The 18331-nt window shown below is 42.8% G+C and overlaps 1 protein-coding gene across 1 annotated transcript in view; it reads right to left on the bottom strand.

Annotated features, from left to right (window-relative positions):
- The window catches only part of LOC124006128 (glutamate receptor ionotropic, kainate 4-like), a 427028-nt gene that overhangs the window by 164047 nt on the left and 244650 nt on the right, over positions 1 to 18331 (bottom strand). The window lies entirely within an intron of this gene.

The following is an 18331-nucleotide window of genomic DNA, read 5'->3' as shown; positions in this document are numbered from 1 at the left end:
CGTATAAGGTGGCATTTAAGGCAAACACACAGTCTCCTACACAGTATCTGTCTGAGCTGGGAGGAGGATAGAGGGGCTTTAAATCAGTCACAACAGAACCTTGATAGTCTCTCAGCTATTGAAAGCTGGCTATGTCACAAGTGTAGAAAGTATGAGAATGAGAAAAGACTGCTAAATGCTGCCTGTGGCTTGAGCTGTTTATTAGATATCATGTGGTGTTGACTATGTTCATTGTGTCTTTTGTGTTTGTTGGTCTTTTTGTGTGTTGTGTGTATGAAAATCAATAACAAAATGTATTAATAAAACATATTTAACATAAACCACCTATGTTCTTAAAGCATACATTACACTAATAAACCTGACATCATAGCTGCATCGAGCACTACTAAATCTTAAATTGGAACTGACAGCGTTTTACTTTGCAGGTATGAAACAAACAATCATAATATCAGTCAAAAATACAAAATTCACAGTTTATGCTACAGGATTGATTTTATAAGAGTTTTTTAAATGGGTTATATTTAACTCAACATTCTATGACATACAGTAAGGCATTGTTGGCAGAATAGATGGATGCAATTCAAAGCATGGTTAATATAATTCACCAATACATTTCTTGGTAGTCCCAAAAATATTGCTATCAGGTTGTAAATCACAGCTGGCCCTATACATTGTTGGCTGCCTCCATTTGGGATGAACTGTTTCAGTTTCAACGACTCAATATTTTTGACAAAAACGGACGAATGTAAATAAGGCTGGCAATGTCAACACAATCAAACTAGCAAGGACAATGACCACAAGTCAGTCATAACGTGGCTAATAGGCTAGCGTATTTATTTATGTAGCAATCTAAAAACACAGAGCCTAACCTTAGCTAGCTAGCTGCTAGGAAGATGTTATGCCATTGGAGGAGTGACTGACTTTTTCCCCTCATGTTGCTTTTCGGGTGGCTACACAGCTAGAGATGCAGTTGTCATTTGGTTAGCTAGCAAGACATGTGAATCGCTAGCTGGCTATGCTGACCTTGGAATGACTGTTATACAGTTAGCATATCTCTTGCGTTCGGAAATTCACTGGCTATCTACTCCGATTTCAGAGCACTCTTGTCTGAGTGTGCCAGAGAGCTGAATAACCAATGAATTTACGAACTCGTAACACCTGCTGAATATGACCGGTGTCAGTAAACGTAGACAAAAAAAAGTAATAGTTAGTCACGATCGCACTAGATAAAATGTAAACAATGTAACCGGTTTTGCTAGGGTCAGAGTGAGGTGTTCGCTCATTTGTGCCAGGAAGTAGCTAGCTAGCAAGCTAATCAACTTTAGCCAGTTAGCTTGGGTGCTTTGTTGGGACAAGAATGCACATTGGCAGGCAAGCAGCAGAAGGACAAGCAGGCTACTTACTATTCCACATCAGTGCAATTTTAATGGCCAACTAGCTAAACATGTTTGAGAGGGTTTGTCTAATGTTCCTTTGTTAGATTGGAGCTAATTTTGCTCTGGCTAGCATTAGTTGTTCATCTTGTTGTTGATGTGAATATAGGGAAAGATAGCCTACCTTTTAATGGTTGTTTGATAACTAGGGCTAGGCGGTCATGACATTTTGTCAGCCAGTTATTGCCGGTCTTGCGGTAATTGACCGTTAATTAATTTAAAGCATCTCCAGGCCTCCACGTATGTAAAGCCGCTGCTGCGCACCTTTGGAACATCTACATTTTAAAAAGTCTATTCAATAAATGTAATATACAACAAAACACATCAATTATTTATTTTAGTCAGGTATAAAGAAACATTATGATATAAAGAAAATGTATTTCAGAAGAACAGAATATGAGTTGGCCTACTGTATGGCTATGCTCCATGCCATAGGCTGTAGGCTTGTTAATTTCGCTGAATTTATGCTTATAAATCCCGTGCCATTATTTAATTTCATATGATTTTATAGTAAGAAGAAAATAATTCAACTTAGTTGAATAAAATATAAAGGATATTTTTTCCCATTACAGAGCAGGTGCACATATGAAATGGCTATTTATAAAAGTGGTCATTTGAAACAGGTCCTACATGTTAGATTTAGAGTCATTTGGCAACTTTAGTTGTGAATGATGCAAACTTTAGAATGTCTTAGAAATCCCAAAAAAATATGGGCTGCATGGTGCGACTATAGGCTACTGATGATTTGACAAAAAAAAGCTCTGTTCCTTGCCTCAGGCCGCACATCTGTTCTCTCATCAAGTTATCATATTTTCACCCATCAGACTATTCTCAATTTAATCTTGTCTTTACTAATATGTCAAATTACTTTTGATTTAGAATGTCCCATTATCAAATGGGCAGGGGGAAAAAGACAGGTATATATGTATAAGAACACTTATTTCACTTCAGGCATCAACCACAGTTTGAGGAACATGATCTCGCTGCCCAACAGGTGATATTCCACCCAAACTCTGTATGCCATGGGCTCTCTAACCTTGTTCCTGCAGCAACAATGTACCCAGTGCTTAATTTGGGAAACCAAGTGAAATCTGTTTGAGAACATCGATAGTAAAATGTTTTCTCAACAAAACACAGTTCACTAAACTGTTTACAGCCCGTCTGCACAATCAAGAACGGAATAAAGGAGGAGATGGAAATGCATGTGGGTGAGATATTCTGTATAGCGAAAGGTAATGTGTCACCCAATTAATTATGGAAATAGTTTTTATAATCCTCATTACTAGGCTATTCATAATCAAATACAAATTCACTAATTGTAGGCAAACTGTAAGCTGCTCTGCATAGTCAATGAACCAACAGCAATGCCTAGGGCTATACATTCTCTCCAAGACTCATGGATAGACATTTTGGAGCATAGCATAAGGTAACCAGGCCATCCAGTATGCACAGTAACAGTCCACACTCAAAGGTGATCACTCAAATTTGTTTAATTTTGGACTATAGGCTAGACATATTATGAACCATAGACATCTTAAATCAGTTTAGTTTTATGTTTTTCTGCCTTGCATAATATGCGGTAGGCTATTTCGAAATAAAGGCCCAATCAACATTTTAATTCTGGTTTTTCTTTTCGGGCTTGGGCTCATATGCATATGAATAAACTGTGATATGCATATGGTGTTTTGAATGAGTTAGGCTTTGAAACAACATCCACAACAAACATGTTTTACACTGTTTCAACCTGCTGTTCAACTTCTTTATTCAAATTGATCATCACAGTGAGTTGAGTTTGAAAAGTCTGACAGGCCTACTGTTTTGACGATAAGTGTTTGATATGATTTTCGATTGAATTTGCATTGCTGTCAGAGTGGTTAGAGTGACAATAGAGCCCTGATTATCAGGCTGATGGGTGTTAGCAAGTTGGGTACTACCAAAGCATGTCCAGAGTGCATAAAAGGAGATTACCGCAACTCAACGGTCACGTGAAATTTTAATGCGATCATGACTCATGTGTGAGTCATACCGCAACAGCCCTAAACATGATTTTAAAGATCCCAAATGTAAGAGGACTCCCGTGGTATTTACATATTTGCAGATATTCATTCAGGTGTCTTTTGTGGCTTTTGCCGGTCTGCGTACACTGGTCCTAGACGAGATAAATGTTTTTATTAGGTTTCATTTACTGCAGTGCTTTCACATTCTATATTGCTATAGAATTATCACAAAAGCCTACATTTATGTAATTCCCAAACATTCTAAGAATTTATGAAAACGTGAAATTGACCATATCTATGTGCTCGCTTGCAGAAAATGCACAAAACAAATAAGTACACTACCTGGGGGATTTTAATAAGATTTCATGTTGCTAAAACACTGTCAGTTCCATTTTAAGGGAGGCATTCCTCTTGCAAACACACATAATGCTATGGGTAAATGCACCGTAATGTTGTAAATTAATTGGAGATCTACTACCTACAACTGCAGTTCCCAATTTCATTGAGTGTACTCTATGTAGGCTAGCTAAATTCAACAAAAAAAGAAACGGCCCTTTTTCAGGACCCTGTCTTTCAAAGATAATTCGTTAAAATCCAAATAACTTCACAGATCTTCATTGTAAAGGGTTTAAACACTGTCTCCCATACTTGTCAATGAACCATAAACAATTCATGAACATGCACCTGTGGAATGGTCTTTAAGACACGAACAGCTTACAGACGGTAGGGAAATTAAGGTCACTGTTATGAAAACTTAAGACACCAAAGAGGCCTTTCTCCTGACTCTGAAAAACACCAAAAGAAAGATGCCCAGGGTCCCGGCTCTTCTGCGTGAACGCGCCTTAGGCATGCTGCAAGGAGGCGTGAAGACTGCAGATGTGGCCAGGGACAATAAAATGCAATGTCCGTACTGTGAGACGCCTAAGACAGCGCTACATGGAGACAGGACGGACAGCTTATTTTCCTCGCAGAGGCAGACCATGTGTAACAACACCTGCACAGGATCGGTACATCCGAACATCACACCTGCAGGACAGGTACAGGATGGCAACAACAACTGCCCAAGTTACACCAGGAACGCACAATCCCCTCCATCAGTGCTCAGACTGTCCGCAATAGGCTGAGAGAGGCTGGACTGAGGGCCTGTAGGCCTGTTGTAAGTCAGGTCCTCACCAGACATCACTGGCAACAATGTCGCCTATGGGCACAAGCCCACCGTCACTGGACCCGATGTAACTGGCAAAAAGTGCTCTTGTTGAATCTTATGTTCATACAAATATTTACGCATGTTAAGTTTGCTGAAAATAAGCGCAGTTGACAGTGAGAGAACGTTTCTTTTTTTGCTGAGTTTATAATGTATGTCACATGTATTATTCTGAACATACAGTTAATGTATACTGTTACCCACCTATCTGTGTGAGTGTGAGTGTCGTGTACCGTATTATAATACTGTTGTAGAAAATGGGAAATCTCTATCGCCTTTTACAGACTCGACAATTGGTTAGCATTGTTGTGTGATTCTGATTTAGATCATATAGCAGGGTAAGCTATCCTCCATTCTGTTCATCATTATCACCATTCTCCTACTTAGCAGAAAACACAACTTCTATACAAAATAACAAATAACCTCAGTGACAGTTGCAAATTTGCTACTGGCTCATTAAAGAAAAGGTGCCTTTCTTTTTGGCCCTCAGCCAACAACAGTACTGACTATGCATTGCGATCCACTCCAGTGCATTGGACGAGCACCCAGAGACTTTAATCGAAGAAACTAGGCAAGAAATCCTCAGAGCAGGATTGAGGATAGTGGGGGATGGAATTCAGTTGGATTCACTTTCACACCAGTGTAGCCTGCTAGCGTAGAGTAATGGTCTCTCCTGAGCCTTGTTCTGACCCGACCAAGGGTTTGTTATTTTCCCACCACCGCCATCATGGCACACCACAGATACACATCACATTTCACTGGTGACAGAGCTGTTTAAATCGCTCTCTCTCTCTCACTGGGTTGTTCATCAAGACTGTGTCATTTGGGACACAACCTTCAAGTCGCCGCCATGCAACAGGATTGCATTTTGAAAGATTTCTACGATTTGACTGTAGTCCACAGTTTGGCATTGTTTCTGTTGTAAGTGTTGCTATAGCTACAGTACATAGGGGCTGGGATCCTGAATTAATTTCTGATTAATGTAATCCCCCTGAGATTAAGTGTTATGGGTGATGACACCGGTGGCATGCAAAAGTGATGTTCTGCAATTATGCACACAGCTCCTATGGTTTGAATGGTGAATTACATTACACACACACTTTGCACACACGCACACCTACACCTAACCAAGGACTTCAGCCACCCGAGTCATAGTCTGTTCCCTCTGCTACCATCTAGCAGACAGAGACGGTACAGGTGCATCAAGCCGGGACCGAGAGACTGAAAACCAGCTTCTAACTCCAGGCCATTAGACTGTTGAACAGCCATCACTTGCTGGCTACCTGCCCGGGTACTCTGCCCTGCACCTTGAGACTAATGCCCTATGCGCGGTTGGAGCAGCATTAGCCCACGGCCGACTATCTGCTTGGTTTAGCACATACGTCCACAAATGATACAAGATTCATTGCATATAAACAGCTGCTTTAAAAAAAGTGTGGGCCCGCTTTGCCACCTGTGGACAGCCATTCATCTTGGCACAAGCTGTAAAGTTGCTTTTGTTTCCTGGGTTTTTAATCAGAGGCTCAACCACACATAAACAGGTACACACACAGAAACAGAGGAACATAAACAGGTACACACACACACACACACAGCGAGTGAGGAGGACATTTTTAACACCGCTGCCAGCCTTCTTTAAAATTAATGTATCTTCTCCCTGCATCCTCCTTTGCAGACAGTCTACAGATCGCTTCCTTAGGTGGGTTTAACAGTGAGTGGATTTGAGGAGCTGGCATTCCTGTCTTGCAGGAAATCATGCACAGAACGAGCAGTATGACTGGGGACGTTGTCATGCTGGAGGATCATGTCAGGATGAGCCTGGAGGAAGGGTACCACATGAGGGAGGAGGATGTCTTCCCTGTAACGCACAGCGTTGAAATAACAGCTACTGAGAGAACAGCGACAAAACATTTCCACATGTTATTCTCAATGTGGAGGATATCATGTATCTTTAAGTGGTCATGGTGGAATGTGTTTCTATTTGTTTTGTGTTAAAGGCATGGTTTCGGATGTTGTTCAGGCTTTATTTGACCCTCTGCCTTTCTGAGTACAAAAAAACGTGGTATAAAATAATACTCCCATTCACATTTGTGTGCTGCTATGTGGATGCAGGCAAATAGCTCACCATATACATTACATTTACATTTACATTTAAGTCATTTAGCAGACGCTCTTATCCAGAGCGACTTACAAATTGGTGCATTCACCTTATGACATCCAGTGGAACAACCACTTTACAATAGTGCATCTAAATATTTTAAGGGGGGGGGGGGGGTGAGAAGGATTACTTTATCCTATCCTAGGTATTCCTTAAAGAGGTGAGGTTTCAGGTGTCTCCGGAAGGTGGTGATTGACTCCGCTGTCCTGGCGTCGTGAGGGAGTTTGTTCCACCATTGGGGAGCCAGAGCAGCGAACAGTTTTGACTGAGCTGAGCAGGAACTGTACTTCCTCAGTGGTAGGGAGGCGAGCAGGCCAGAGGTGGATGAACGCAGTGCCCTTATTTGGGTGTAGGGCCTGATCAGAGCCTGGAGGTACTGAGGTGCCGTTCCCCTCACAGCTCCGTAGGCAAGCACCATGGTCTTGTAGCGGATGCGAGCTTCAACTGGAAGCCAGTGGAGAGAGCGGAGGAGCGGGGTGACGTGAGAGAACTTGGGAAGGTTGAACACTAGACGGGCTGCGGCGTTCTGGATGAGTTGTAGGGGTTTAATGGCACAGGCAGGGAGCCCAGCCAACAGCGAGTTGCAGTAATCCAGACGGGAGATGACAAGTGCCTGGATTAGGACCTGCGCCGCTTCCTGTGTGAGGCAGGGTCGTACTCTGCGGATGTTGTAGAGCATGAACCTACAGGAACGGGCCACCGCCTTGATGTTAGTTGAGAACGACAGTTTGTTGTCCAGGATCACGCCAAGGTTCTTAGCGCTCTGGGAGGAGGACACAATGGAGTTGTCAACCGTGATGGCGAGATCATGGAACGGGCAGTCCTTCCCCGGGAGGAAGAGCAGCTCCGTCTTGCCGAAGTTCAGCTTGAGGTGGTGATCCGTCATCCACACTGATATGTCTGCCAGACATGCAGAGATGCGATTCGCCACCTGGTCATCAGAAGGGGGAAAGGAGAAGATTAATTGTGTGTCGTCTGCATAGCAATGATAGGAGAGACCATGTGAGGTTATGACAGAGCCAAGTGACTTGGTGTATAGCGAGAATAGGAGAGGGCCTAGAACAGAGCCCTGGGGGACACCAGTGGTGAGAGCGCGTGGTGAGGAGACAGATTCTTGCCACGCCACCTGGTAGGAGCGACCTGTCAGGTAGGACGCAATCCAAGCGTGGGCCGCGCCGGAGATGCCCAACTCGGAGAGGGTGGAGAGGAGGATCTGATGGTTCACAGTATCGAAGGCAGCCGATAGGTCTAGAAGGATGAGAGCAGAGGAGAGAGAGTTAGCTTTAGCGGTGCGGAGCGCCTCCGTGATACAGAGAAGAGCAGTCTCAGTTGAATGACTAGTCTTGAAACCTGACTGATTTGGATCAAGAAGGTCATTCTGAGAGAGATAGCGGGAGAGCTGACCAAGGACGGCACGTTCAAGAGTTTTGGAGAGAAAAGAAAGAAGGGATACTGGTCTGTAGTTGTTGACATCGGAGGGATCGAGTGTAGGTTTTTTCAGAAGGGGTGCAACTCTCGCTCTCTTGAAGACGGAAGGGACGTAGCCAGCGGTCAGGGATAAGTTGATGAGCGAGGTGAGGTAAGGGAGAAGGTCTCCGGAAATGGTCTGGAGAAGAGAGGAGGGGATAGGGTCGAGCGGGCAGGTTGTTGGGCGGCCGGCCATATCATAGGATAGAGTGAGGGAGTAATGGCCATGGATGGATATTTCCAGAGGGGGGAGAAAAATAAAACCCCCATTAGTTGGTTAGTTGGTTGAGTTGGTTAGTTGGTTGGTTGGTTAGTTAGTTGGTTGAGCATGGCGCCAGCAACGACGAGGGTCGTGGGTTCGATGCCCGCTGGGACCACCAGTACAAAAATGTATGAAGGCATGACTGTAAGCCGCTTTGGATAAAACCTGCTAAATGCCATATTTATATATACAGTACCAGTCCAAACTTTGGACACACCAACCCAATCAAGGGGTTTTACTTTATTTGAACTTTTTTCAACATTCGAATAATAGGGAAGTCATCAAAACTATGAAATAACACATATGGAATCATGTAGTAACCAAAAGAGTTTTAAAGATATCAAAATCTTTTTTATATTTGAGATTCTTCAAAGTAGCCACCCTTTGCCTTGATGACAGCTTTGCACACTCTTGGCATTCTCTGGCACTTGGCTGCTTTTCCTTCACTCTGTGGTCCAACTCTTCCCAAACCATCTCAATTGGGTTGAGGTTGGGTGATTGTGGAGGCCAAGTCATCTGATGGAGCACTCTATCGCTCTCCTTCTTGGTCAAATAGCCCTTACACAGCCTGGAGGTGTGGTTAAGTGTGCCATGAAATCTAAATAAATCATAGACAGTGTCAGCAGCAAAGCACCACCACACCATCACCCCTTCTCCTCCGTGTTTCACAGTGGGAACCACATGCGGAGATCACCGACTCTGTGACTCACAAAGACAGCGGTTGGAACCAAAAATCTAAAATCTCAAAGCACAGATTTCCACCGGCCTAATGTCCATTGCTTTGTTTCTTGACTCAAGCAAGTCTCTTCTTATTATTGGTGTCCTTTATCAGTGGTATCTTTGCAGCAATTCGACCATGAAGGCCTGATTCACGCAGTCTCCTCTGAACAGTTGATGTTTAGATGTGTCTGTTATCTGAAATCTGTGAAGCATTTATTTTGGCTTCAATTTCTGAGGCTGGTAACTCTAATGAATTTATCTGCAGCAGAGGTAACTCTGGGTCTTCCTTTCCTGTGGCGGTCCTCATGAGAGCCAGTTTCATCATAGCGCTTGATGGTTTTTGCAATTGCACTTGAAGAAACTATCAAAGTTCTTGACATTTTCCAGATTGACTTACCTTCATGTCTTAAAGTAATGATAGACTGTCATTTCTCTTTGATTACTTGAGCTGTTCTTGCCATAGTATGGACTTGGTCTTTTACCAAATAGGGCTATCTTCCGTATACCTTGTCAGAACACAACACAACTGATTGGCTCAAACACACTAAGAAGGAAAGAAATTCCACAAATTAACTTTTAAGAAGGCCCACCTGTTAATTGAAACGTATTCCAGGTGACTACCTCATGAAGCTGGTTGAGAGAATGCCAAGAGTGTGTAAAGCTGTCATCAAGCAAAAGGGTGGCTATTTGAAGAATCTTTTTGTTTAACACTTTTTTTTGTTACTACATGATTCCATGTGTAATTTCACAGTTATGATGTCTTCACAATTATTCTAAAATGTAGAAAATAATAAAAAATAAAGAAAAACCCTTGGATGAGTAGGTGTGCCCTGTCACGACTTCCACCGAAGGTAGCTCCTCTCCCTGTTCGGGCGGCGCTCGGCGGTCGTCGTCACCGGTCTATTAGCTGCCACCGATTCCTTTGCTTTTCTGTTGGTTTTGTCTTGATTGTTTTCACCTGTATCTTATTTGTTGTTTATTAGGGGCTATTTAAACTCCCAGGTCCCGCCTGCTTTTGTGCGGGCTCATCCTTTATGTCAGTGGTGTGTTATTTTTTTGCTCTTACGTGGTTGCTCGCCGTTATTTTCCCTGTTTGGGGAATTATCGTTTTTTTGCCATTTTGCCTGGTTGTTGGCTGGACCCAGCTGAATAAAACATATTCATTGGAAGCACTGCTCTCTGCGCCTGACTCTACACCCACCACTCCTAGCGATCCGTGACATGTCCAAACTTTTTACTGGTAGGGTGTGTGTGTATATACCCTCAGTGTAACTGTTGTCTGTGGTGGAAGAAGGTGAGGACCAATGCGCAGCGTGGTAAGTGTCCATATTTTTAATAAAGAAATTGAACAATGAACAAAACAACAAAGTGAACGAACGAAACCCAAACAGTTCTGTCTGGTGCAGAATACAAACACTCAACAGAAAATAATCACCCACAAATCAATGGCGAAAACAGGCTGCGTAAGTATGGTTCTCAATCAGGGACAACGATTGACAGCTCTCTCCGATTGAGAACCAGGCCAAACACAGAAATCCCAAATCATAGAAAAAGAACAGACTGCCCACCCCAACTCACGCCCTGACCATACTAAAACAAAGACAAAACAAAGGAACTAAGGTCAGAACGTGACACTCAGCAAAAAAATAAATGTAATCTCACTGTCAACTGCGTTTATTTTCAGCGAACTTAACATGTGTAAATATCTGGATGAACACAACAAGATTCAACAACTGAGACATAAACTGAACAAGTTCCGCAGACATGTGACTAACAGAAATGGATAAATGTGTTTCTGAACAAAGGGGGGGGGGCAAAATCAAAAGTAACAGTCAGTATCTGTTGTGGCCACCAGCTGCATTAAGTACTGCAGTGCATCTCCTCCTCATGGACTGCACCAGATTTTCCAGTTCCTGGTGTGAAATGCACTCTTCCACCAAGGCACCTGGAGGAGGCACCTGGAGGTTCCTGGACATTTCTGGGGGAAATGGCCCTCGCCCTCACCCTCCAATCCAACAGGTCCCAGACGTGCTCAATGGGATTGAGATCCGGGCTCTTAGGCTGGCCATGGCAAAACACTGACATTCCTGTCTTGCAGGAAATCACACACATAATGAGCAGTATGGCTGGTGGCATTGTCATGCTGGAGGGTCATGTCAGGATGAGCCTGTAGGAAGGGTACTACATGAGGGAGGAGGATGTCTTCCCTGTAATGCACAGCGTTGAGATTGCCTGCAATGACAACAAGCTTAGCCCAATGATGCTGTGACACACTGCCCCAGACCATGACGGACCCTCCACCTCCAAATCGATCCCGCTCCAGAGTACAGGCCTCAGAGTAATGCTTATTCCTTCGACGATTAACAAGAATCCGACCATCACCCCTGGAGGGGCAAAACCACGACTCGTCAGTGAAGAGCACTTTTTGCCGTCCTGTCTGGTCCAGCGACGGTGGGTTTGTGCTCATAGGCGACATTGTTGCCGGTGATGTCTGGTGAGGACCTGCCTTACAACAGGCCTACAAGCCCTCAGTCTAGCCTCTGTCAGACAGTCTGAGCAGTGATGGAGGGATTGTGCGTTCCTGGTGTAACTCGGGCAGTTGCTGATGCCATCCTGTGCATGTGTGATGTTCGAATGTACTGATCCTGTGCAGGTGTTGTTACACGTAGTCTTCCACTGTGAAGACGATCAGCTGTCCATCCTTTCTCCCTGTAGCACCGTCTTACGCGTCTCACATTACGGACATGGGAAACCGAGTTTAAACCCTTTAACAATGAAGATCAAATTATCTTTGAAAGAAGGGGACATTTCTTTTTTTGCTGAGTTTATATACACTACCTTTCAAATGTTTGGGGTCACTTAGAAATGTCCTTGTTTTTTAAAGAAAATCACATTTTTTGCCCATTAAAATAACATAAAATTGATCAGAAATACAGTGAAGACATTGTTGATGATGTAAATAACTATTGTAGCAGGAAACGGTAGATTTTTTAAAAGGAATATCCACATAGGCGTACAGAGGCCTCCATTATTAGCAACCGTCACTCCTATGTTCCAATGGCACATTGTGTTAGCTATTCCAAGTTAAGCATTTTAAAAGGCTAATTAGAAAACCCTTTTGCAATGATGTTAGCACAGCTGAAAACTGTTTACCTGATTAAAGAAGCAATAAAACTGGCCTTCTTTAGACTAGTTGAGTATGTTGGCATCAGCATTTGTGGGTTTGATTACCGGCTCAAAATGGCAAGAAACAAAGACCTTTCTTCTGAAACTTGTCAGTCTATTCTTGTTCTGAGAAATGAAGGCTATTCCATGTGAGAAATTGCCAAGAAACTGAAGATCTCGTACAACTCCCTTCACAGAACAGCGCAAAGTGTCTCTAACCGGAATAGAAAGAGGAGTGGGAGGCCACGGTGCACAACTGAGCAAGACGATAAGTACATTAGAGTGTCTAGTTTGAGAAACAGATGCCTCACAAGACCCTATAAGTGTACCGTACATTATTCTGCCCCAAACAATAACTGTTCTCACCCAGTAGCATTTGGGCTATATACTTGGTGAGCGCTGATGCCGCCCCATGATAAGCAGTCCCCACTTTGCCAAAGTTAGGGAGCAAAATATTTAGCTAGTCCATGCCCAGTACAACTCTCCAGGGTGCTTGGCTCTCCACCAACGCTTCGTCAAATTCATTTAACATAAATTATGTAGCCTACGGTAGAAAGAGTAGTACCCAATTAGGCTTTTCTGTAGCCCATAGACCAAATGTATTACAATGTCATGAGACACTTTTTAAACATCAACTTATTAATGAAGAGAGAGAGTGCAAGAGAAAGTAATCTTAAAAGGCAAATGGGCAGACATCAGCTTTGGAGCAGCGTTGGCGTAATCAAACAGAGGTAAGCAGCAAATGGTGCTGAAATAATTAATTAAAACAATTGTCTTCTTTTTAATTTGACTTCACTAACAACAGGAGGGCTGTGTTGGAGCCTATTTCTTCCTATAAAAATGTTAGGCCTATCTGTTTGAAAGACACTATTATGGTATCCATAGATTTGTCAGTGTAGCCAAATCCTACAATACTGTCACCATGCATGCTGTACAGTCAAATTGAGTGGGAGTATGCCATAACCTTACAGAAAAGGTCAAAAAATTATAGCCATTGTTTGCTTTATATTTTGAAATAAAGACACACCTGTTTTGAGCCCCACCTGTTTAGCTAAAAAAAATACACATAATTTAAAAAATATATATATACACTTCCATTCAAAAGTTTGGCGTCACTTAGAAATGTCCTTGTTTTCCATGAAAACATACTCATGTATGTGAGTTGCAAAATGAATAGGAAATATATAGTCTAGAAATTGACATGGTTATAAATAATGATTTTTAATTGAAATAATGATTGTGTCCTTCAAACTTTGCTCTTGTCAAAGAATCCTCCATTTGCAGCAATTACAGCCTTGTACACCTTTGGTGTTCTAGTTGTCAATTTGTTGAGGTAATCTGAAGAGATTTCACCCAATGCTTCCTGAAGCACCTCCCACAAGTTGGATTGGCTTGATGGGCACTTCTTAAGTACCATACGGTCAAGCTGCTCCCACAACAGCTCAAAAGGGTTGAGATCCGGTGACTGTGCTGGTCACTCCATTATAGACAGAATACCAGCTGACTGCTTCTTCCCTAAATAGTTCTTGCATAGATTGGAGCTGTGCTTTAGGTCATTGTCCTGTTGTAGGAGGAAATTGGCTCCAATTAAGCGCCGTCCACAGGGTATGGCATGGCTTTGCAAAATGGAGTGACAGCCTTCCTTCTTCAAGATCCCTTTTACCCTGTACAAATCTCCTACTTTACCACCACCAAAGCACCCCATACCATCACATTGCCTCCACCATACTTGACAGATGGCGTCAAGCACTCCTCCAACATCTTTTCATTTTTTCTGCGTCTCACTAATGTTCTTCTTTGTGATCCGAACACCTCAAACTTAGATTTGTTTTTCCATGACACTTTTTCCCCCCAATCTTCCTCTGTCCAGTGTCTGTGTTCTTTTGCCCATCTTAATCTTTTCTTTTTATTGGCCAGTCTGAGATATGGCTCTTTCTTTGCAACTCTGCCTAGAAGGTCAGCATCCCGGAGCCGCCTCTTCACTGTTGACGTTGAGACTTGTGTTTTGCGGGTACTATTTAAGGAAGCTGTATGTAGATATTCCATACAAAATCCGCCGTTCCCAGCTACAATAGTAATTTACTTCTGATGTACTCCTGATCAATTTGATGTTATTTTAATTGACAAAACATTTGCTTTTCTTTAAATAACAAGGACATTTCTAAGTGACCACAAACGTTTGAACAGTAGTGTACATGTTGTTGGAGGTGGGTCTTGGTCAGTTCAGCTCAGAAAATCCAGCCCATGTCAAACTGGGGACTAATCATAGAATTATATTTAGAATCCCTATTAATTCAATAGCATCTCTGTGGGCCTAGTCATAAAGATGTATTACCTTTTATTGTGGCATCTGATTGTCAATTACTTCAAAGGGCTCCTTTACTAGGCTACCCCTGCACGTTCATCCACCCACAACATATTTCAAGCCACCAAACTCAGTGGTGAATGGAAAGAGACAGGGTCGCAACTTTCACTGGGGACGGTGGGGAAATGTCCCCCCACATTCTGAAATTGCATTTTTGTCCCCCTCAATTCTTACATTGGAATGTGATACAAAACAGGGCAACAGTGTGCTTTAGCACCATGCGGACGCCTCCGAGCAGTCGGGTAGTTATATGACAAAAACATTTAATAAATGATGCCCTCCCCCCACTTCTAAAACCAAAGTTTTGACCCTGGAAAGAGACATCTGTTACACAAAACATCAAAAAGTGTAATGACATTTGGCGATTGTCATTAGGACATATTTAATGCCTCCACTGCTGTCCGCATTTTTGATTGTTACTGTATATAAGTAAAAAAATGGATATAGCAACTACAGATTGCACCTTTAAGTCTATCAACATTGTGTGAGTTTGAGCATATGTCCATTAGGCCTATATATATATATATTTTATCAGCATGAATTAGATTGAGCAATAAAAGCCCCACTTTTCAATAGGCTGGGATCCACACTATGCAGCTGTTGCAAGAGCGCATGTACATGTAATCAGTTACTCCCCAACCCTGGTAATAGCCTACCGTTTTCTTGACATTTTGTTTTCATTATTGTCACAGGGCCAGCTCATATTTTACCGGTATGGCTTACCCCCACTATTTACCGAACCATACCGCCTTACTTTCACCCCTGAGTCTATGGTGAGTTTCCTAAAACCATTGCAGCTAAAAGCGCACATTATTTCTCTCAACATCTTAGCCACTGTACTGTTCTGTCTGAGTCGTCGAGAAAAATAACATACCACCACGAAGTTAGATTCCAGAAACAAACCCCTGGTTGCTTCTTGTCCCAATCAATCATCCTGCTAATTTGCAAGACACAATGTTAACTGTACATGGGGCTAGATGTTAAGTGGGTTCAGTATCATACATATCCTCTACCATATGTGCCCTCCGTTATGACTCGTTGGCTGAGGGTCTAATGAAAAGATGGCCAGGTCAACTATCACCATCTGCTGCCAGGTCTAGCCCCATTGTTACACCATGTTCTTTATGCTGTTGGGTTCTGAGAATATGAAATATACTTATTCATGTCACTGAGGGAGAGCGTGGGTGAATAAACTTGGTTTGAGCTTTATTAAGCGTCCGTGAGTTTTAATAGGTTCATTTCGAACCTAACAATGCAACACATACATTACTATTCTTGTAATCAAATTATTTAATTTAGCCTTCATGCAACCAGAATAGTCCCTTGAGGTTAAAAAACAATTGTTTTTAGGGAGACCTGGTAAAGCTGGAGAATTAGCCTCTCTTTTCATCAGCGGGGCATTTGGAGTGGAAGATCGATTTCATTGTAACTTAAGTATCACATAAAACCGGTATGTAATACATAACATTTTTACATTGACATTTTAGCAGACAGTCTTATTCAGAGTGACTTACAGGAGCAATTAGGGTTAAGTGCCTTGCTCAAGGGCACGTGGAACATATTTTTCAGCTCTGGGATTTGAACCAGCAACTTTTCGGTTACTGGCCCAACGCTCTTAACTACTAGGCTACCTGGTGTCGGTGTCAAGCAGCTTTCACCCCACTGCTCAGCCTCGTGAATGGCTCTGGGAACCACCACCACGCCAACCCATCCAGTCCAAGTGCTCCCTGCGGAGAGACGCTGGCGAGGCTTCCTGATGCACAACCCCCTCCAGATGTGCCAGGCCCCTGCCAGGCCCCGGTCATCCCCCTTTTCCAGCTCAACTAGGCCTTGGGCATTGCTGTCTGGCACATCTTGCACCAAACACACACTTCAGCCTGCAAGGCATGGGGGCTCGGATCACCTCGCCACTGTGGAGAGGTGGGCATACTGCATATTTGCATTTCATTTCCCACCTCCTAATGGTGCGCTTACTCAACACCCCACCAGGCAGTGGGAAGAAGCTGGTAGTTAATGGGGTTAAGAAAAAACTATGAAAATGTATGCACTCACTACTGTAAGTCGCTCTGGATAAGAGCGTCTGCTAAATGACTCAAATGTCAAATGTTAAGGTATAAGTGTGTGTGCGTGTACATGTGTGTGCCAATGTGTTTGCGTGCAATCAGTGAATTTCTTTCTGTTAAAGGGAGAGGAGGAAGCAGAACATAGGGCGTCAGTCAAGGCATGAGATACGTTGGTTTCCCACAACGGCCGGAGCGGTACTGTATCTAATAATTGAGCCATGCTTTGTATTGAGCCACGCCTCAGGAAATGCCATGACGATCTGATTCTGGCACTACTGACATAAAATAACACATTTTGGGGTACAGTACTAGTGGCCACAATTGATAAGATTATCACTAATGAACACACACACACGCGCGCGCGAACACACCTGTCGACACCCTTCGCCCGCCAATCAGAGTGCACTGCACAATGTTAATAACACACCTGAGTGCACAGTGGAAAATGACCTCCTTAGTCCACATAGAGTTAATCCAATGCATCAGCACACAGGGTCTTCTCTGTCTGACGTGATGGTGACTCCCTCATCTAGCCGACTGTTGAGCGTCAGAACTTGAGGTCGACCGATTATGATTTTTCAACACCGATACCGATTATTGGAGGCCAAAATAAGCCTATACCGATTAAGCGGACATTTATTTTATTTTATTTGTAATAATGACAATTACAACAATACTGAATGAACACTTATTTTAACTTAACATCAATAAAATCAATTTAGCCTCAAATAAATAATGAAACATGTGCAATTTGGTTTAAATAATGCAAAAACAAAGTGTTGGCGAAGAAAGTAAAAGTGCAATATGTGTCATGTAAGGAAGCTAATGTTTAAGTTCCTTGCTCAGAACATGTGAAAGCTGGTGGTTCCTTTTAACATGAGACTTCAATATTCACAGGTAGAGGTAAGAAGTTTTAGGTTGTAGTTATTATAGGAATTATAGGACTATTTCTCTCTATCATTTGTATTTCATATACCTTTGACTATTTGATGTTCTTATAGGCACTTTAGTATTGCCAGTGTAACAGTATAGCTTCCGTCCCTCTCCTTGCCACTACCTGGGCTCGAACCAGGAACACATCGACAACAGCCACCCTCGAAGCAACGTTACCATGTAGAGCAAGGGGAACAACTACTCCAAGTCTTAGAGCGAGTGACATTTGAAGCGCACACCCCGGTAACTAGCTAGCAATTTCACATCGGTTACACCAGCCTAATCTCGGGAGTTGATAGGCTTGAAGTCATAAACAGTGCAATGCTTGAAGCATTGCGAAGAGCTGCTGGCAAACGAAAGTGCTATTTGAATGAATGCTTAGGAGCCTGCTGGTGCCTACCGTCGCTCAGTCAGACTGCTCTATCAAATCATAGACTTAATTATAACATAATAACACACAGAAATACGAACCTTAGGTCATTAATATGGTAGAATCCGGAAACGATCATTTCAAAAACAAAACGTTTATTCTTTCAGTGAAATACGGAACCGTTCTGAAATTGT

This window comes from Oncorhynchus gorbuscha, linkage group LG19 (assembly GCF_021184085.1).
Source record: "Oncorhynchus gorbuscha isolate QuinsamMale2020 ecotype Even-year linkage group LG19, OgorEven_v1.0, whole genome shotgun sequence".
NCBI classification, from domain to species: Eukaryota; Metazoa; Chordata; class Actinopteri; order Salmoniformes; family Salmonidae; genus Oncorhynchus; species Oncorhynchus gorbuscha.
This window is presented reverse-complemented; position numbering and strand designations above follow the sequence as displayed.